Raw genomic sequence first — 5497 nt, 5'->3', positions numbered from 1 at the left:
TGACTTAATTAGAGAGACTGAGCAGAAAGTGAAAGTGATTCATGAAAGTCTGAAAGCAGCGGCGGATTGTCAGAATTCTTATACGAACTTGAAACGTAAAGATATAGAGTTTCAGATCGGAGATAAATTTTTCTTGAAAGTCTCACCATGGAAGAAAATACTCAAATTTGGTTGTAATGGTAAATTGAGTCTGAGGTTTATTTGTTCGTATGAGGTTATAGAATGTATCGGGCCAGTTGCTTACAAACTATTCTTGCCACCTAAGTTAGAAAAGATCCACAATGTATTCCATGTTTCAATGCTTCGGAGGTATTTATCTGATCCTTTTCATGTGATTAGTCTATCTGAGATTGAAATTCAGCCGGATATGACCTACGAAGAAGAACCGATTCGCATTTTGACTCATGAGATTAAAGAGTTGCGGAATAAGAAGATTCCATTAGTTAAAGTATTGTGGCATAAGCACGGTGTTGAGGAAGCAACATGGGAATCAGAAAATGCAATAAGAGAACGTTATCTGAACCTATTCACTGGTAAGATTTTCGGGGACGAAAATCCCTAAGGGGGAGAGTTGTAACAGCCTGATTTAGACCCTAATCCGAACGGTGGTTTCGGGACCACGAATTCGAGTCGAAAAAATATTTTAAAATTATTTTCTGTGTTTATTTTGTGTGAATTTATATCTGTTAAATTTTCGTAATTTAATTTTGTCGTTTAGGTGTCCGATTAAATAAAAGGGCTTAATAGCTTAAATTGAAAAGTGTGTAGTTTATTTTGTAAAGCGCTTAATTGTTGATGGCTTTCTAAATGGGAGTAGCTATGATGAAATTAGCCCAATTTATATGGTGTTGGACGGTAATGGGTAAGATATAAATGATTTTATAATTCATTAACTAAGGTTATTTTTGTAAACTAAAATATTATAACATATATAATATAAAACATAAAATAAAGCTTACATACTTGTTTTAATGGTTCTTCATTGCCGAATATAAACTAAAATAAAAAGAAAAGAAAGCAAGTTAGGGTTCGGCCTATTGGGAGCTCAATCAAGGTTCGTTTACTTGCCCGTTTTTGATAATTTCTACGTTTTTTAGATAATTACTTAGTAATCTTCAAGACCCATGCTTTAATTTCTAATTTTGATGAATATTTTGAGTTGTGCCATTGTTGATAACTTGTGATTTTTGCTGTTCGATGATGAAAAATGGAAGATATGTTTTAGATTAACATGTTTTGTATTGGAATTTTTGATGATTTTGAGTAATTAGGACTTAGTTGCAAAAATAATAATTTGAGGGACTAAAATGTGAAATAATTTGATTATATGGACTTTTTTTAGAGTGGGTAAAATTCGGCCCAACATATATATAGGAAAATTTTGTGTATTTTGTGTCTTGTACAATAGGACTAAATTATAAAAATTATAAATGTCAGGGGTAAAATGCTAATTTGCCTATTTACGTGTTTTTGGACTAAATTGAATGAAAATATGTTTGAATGAGCTTAATTTGAATATGTTTAGATCAAGAACCAAAGAAATCAGATTTTGATCGGGGTAAAACAAAAGTTGTTGACTAGCAGTCTCGTCCCGTTTTACGACGTCCGAGATAAGTTTATAAGCAAATAGACATGTTTATTGGTAACTTAATGTTACATTTACTTGTTGTTTTAAAATTTTAGAAACTAAATATATTATGGCCAAATATGATTAAATGTGTCTATTACACTTCCGAGTTCGATTCGACCGAGTTACGATGTCCGAAAGCCCGATATGAACCTTAGGAATAGCTAGGATACATATGTCATGACATAGGATTCCGATACATGTGTACGGGTAAGTCCATGGCATCGATTTGTGATTTTGATATATGTTTACAAGTAAAACCCTGTCTAGGACAATGGCATCGATATGTGGTTACATGTATGACCACGTCTGGGACGTTAGCATTATAAGATTTATGTAATTATCCGAGTGTCCTATCGAATTCTGAATGGTTCATCAGGAAAAGGTAAACTGCATACGGATTGTATAATACGAGCTAAATGGACAGGTATGAGTTAATTTGATATTTACTTAAGACAAGGTAAGAAAGTGTTATAGTTGTGTGCTATAAATCATATATAAAGAAAATGAGGAATCCATGTGTATTTTGATATATGTATTCGGCTTGTGATGAATGATTTGTGTGGTATTGAAATGTCATTTAATATGTGTATATGTATACTTTGTGAATTCAGCTATTTAGATATAAATTATACATGGGAAGACTTTTGATGATTCTTGAATTGCATAAAAGAGTAAATGGATGTATGGTTTTTATGGCTATTAGGCTTGGAAATGGATGTTGATTTATAATGTATTAGGTGATTATATATGTGTATTCGACTTAGTTAGTGAATAATGTTAATGCATTTCGTTTGGTTAATAAAAATCAAATATGTTATTGATTAGTTACTACTTATAACTTACTTAGCTGTGTAGCTTACTTTGTGTATTACGTTACTCTGTTTTATAAATTTTGAAGGCAAGCTGCAAGCTCCGGGATCATCAGCCAAGTTCATCACACTATCTACAACTTTGGTACCTTTAAACTAAACTTGAATTATGGCATGTATAGGCTATTTTGAAGTTAATTATTTTGAAAATGAATGTATAATAGCCATGCGAAAATGGCTTAATTATTTTGCTTGATTTTGGGTTTCGAGTCAATTAAGGTTTAGTACTATTTTGATCTAGGTGCCATGTGCTATGAATATTTATGAAGTGCGTTATATGATCATATATTAAGGTGGGTTATGACCTTGTTTGGAGCATGGTAGAATTGGCCATAAGCATGATTAAATGGTTCGGTCAATGATTTTGCATAGATGAAACCTAAATGAATTTGATATATCGGTCATAAAATGGAATTGAATATGATGGTTAAGTTTGAGTTGTGATTTGACAATGCCTATATATATATGTTTATGACAGTTTGTTTGATTTGTTGGTGCATGGGATTTAATATTACATGTTTAAGTTGATACTATGATTTTGCTATTAAATAGAGTCATGACTAGTAATAAACAGACCATAGCTTAAAATGTCTGAATGGTGACCGTGTTGATTTTTTCGTTACAAATGAAGTTATTTGAAATGGTTTTGATCAAATTGTGACTTGGCAATTAAATATATAAATAATCATGCATGTGGAATTGACTTGATATATAATTTATCTTAAGGTGTACATGCTTATAAACATAGACTTGATAATGTCTAATGATGTGTTCGGTTATGCATGAATAGGGAATATATATATTGTGTTATAATGAGTTTTACATTAATAAGCTAAAAATGCTGGTTATGAGTACGAAAAATATATATATACATTCGGTATATGTTTTAATATGTATATTAAATAAGTATTGATTCATAAGATGGGCGAATAAGGTTAGAAATGAATGAATGTTAAGCATCATGGATAATGTACATACATTCGGTTAAATGAAATGAAAATGGCAAATTGAACAATGACTTGTACATTAGTAGGCAAATAATAAGTAGTCAGCGTGTGTGTCTTTTCTTTTTATATGGTAAAATTTGACATAATAAGTATCATATTAAAAAGTCGATTTTGTCATGATAATATTGGAATGAATTGATGTACTTGATTTTAGGAATTCTATTTACCTGTGACTTTTCATTTGAGGTATGATTGTAGACTTTGTAAAAAAAAAAAAGAGTTGTATCCATATTATTTTTGGTTAGGTGATATTAATTAATAAATTTTCTTTCTATATTAAGATTCATTGGTTTATAAATTGATACAAGTTATGCTTGTGATTGTTTGAATCTATGTTTTGATCAGTAATAGCCCGTAATCTCATTCAGGCGTCGGATACAGGTTAGGGGTGTTACATTTTATTGGTATCAGAGCTACGGCTTAGTCGGTTTTAGGATTAACGGAGCGTGTGTGAGTTTAGCTAATCATGCCATAATTATATACTATGATAGTATGATGACTTCTGACATTTGAAATGTGTTTTCATATAGTAAATGGATCCCGATAGAGTTGTAGCTAATGATGTCGAGAGTATAGTGCCTGCTCCCGCGCAAGGGACAGCACCAGCTAATTCTCGACCGACTTCGAGTAATCAAGAAAGTGAGGCTAAACAAGCCTTCTATCAGATGATGAATGATTGGTTTACACAATATGTCTGGACTAACCCGGCTGCACAACAACCTCCACCCCCGAATAATCCATCTTCGATGCCTGCTATACCTCAAGTAAGTGATCTGTTGAGATTATATAGGCCACATGTTGATAAAATCAGGAAACATGGGGCTGAAGAATTTAAAGCTACCGATGAGGATGATGCTGAGCGGGCTGGGTTCTAGCTTGATAATACCATCCGTGTGTTTGATGAGCTGTCCTGTGCACCAGATAAGTGCTTGAAATGTGCCATATCTTTACTTCAAGACACAGCATAACACTGGTGGAATACCTTAGTATCAGTGGTTCCAAGAGAGCAGGTGACCTGGGAATTCTTTCAGACTAAGTTCCGTAAGAAATATGTCAGCCAGAGATTTATTGATCAGAAGCGTAAAGAATTTCTAGAGCTGAAATAGGGTCAGATGACTGTGATGGAGTACGAGCAAAAATTCGTGAGACTCAGTCAATATGCCAAAGTGTGTGTTTCCACTGAAGCCATAATGTGTAAAAGATTTGAAGATGGGCTGAATGAAGACATTAAACTGTTAGTTGGCATGCTTGAGATAAAAGAGTTCGTGGTACTGGTTGAGCGAGCCTGCAAAGCTGAAGAGCTTGGGAAAGAGAAAAAAAAAGCTGACTTTGAAGCTAGAGATGCACGCAAAAGAACACCCCGTAAGTCATTCCAGTCGGCATCAAAGAAGTTCCAAGATGATTTCAGCTGTTCTAAAGCCACTTTAGGTTATTCTAGACGGGATCAGAATAGACTACCAGTGAACTCGAGAGCTACTTCGGTAGCGAGTGTGGGTAATGTCAGATCAAATAAACCCGAGTGTAAACACTATGGTAAACGACATCCCGGTAGTTGCAGATTGCATGATCGAGCTTGTTTTAAATGCGGATCGACAGATCATTATATTCGAGATTGCCTAATATTAGCTGAAGAAAATCCGGTCACGAGAATCGAGATCGAGTATCTGCACTCGAGGTAGACCACCAAGGAATGCTTTAGTATCTGAGTGGCGATCGAGAGGGACTAAAGATACGGCAGTCAGATCTGAGGCTCATGCACCTGCCAGAGCCTATGCCATTCGTACGTGAGAGGAGGCTTTATCCCCAGATATTATTACTGGTATATTCACTCTTTATGATACTAATGTTGTAACACCCCAAACTCGGCCTAGACGTTATGACCAGATCCGACGTGCCAAATCAAAAATGTTAAAAACATTTTTCCTATTCTAAGTTCAGAAAATCGTACTTGATGTTCAAAGGATTAATTCATTAAGGGTTAAAGTGAATGG

The sequence above is a fragment of the Gossypium arboreum genome, chromosome 10 (genome assembly GCF_025698485.1).
Source record: "Gossypium arboreum isolate Shixiya-1 chromosome 10, ASM2569848v2, whole genome shotgun sequence".
NCBI lineage: Eukaryota > Viridiplantae > Streptophyta > Magnoliopsida > Malvales > Malvaceae > Gossypium > Gossypium arboreum.
This window is presented reverse-complemented; position numbering follows the sequence as displayed.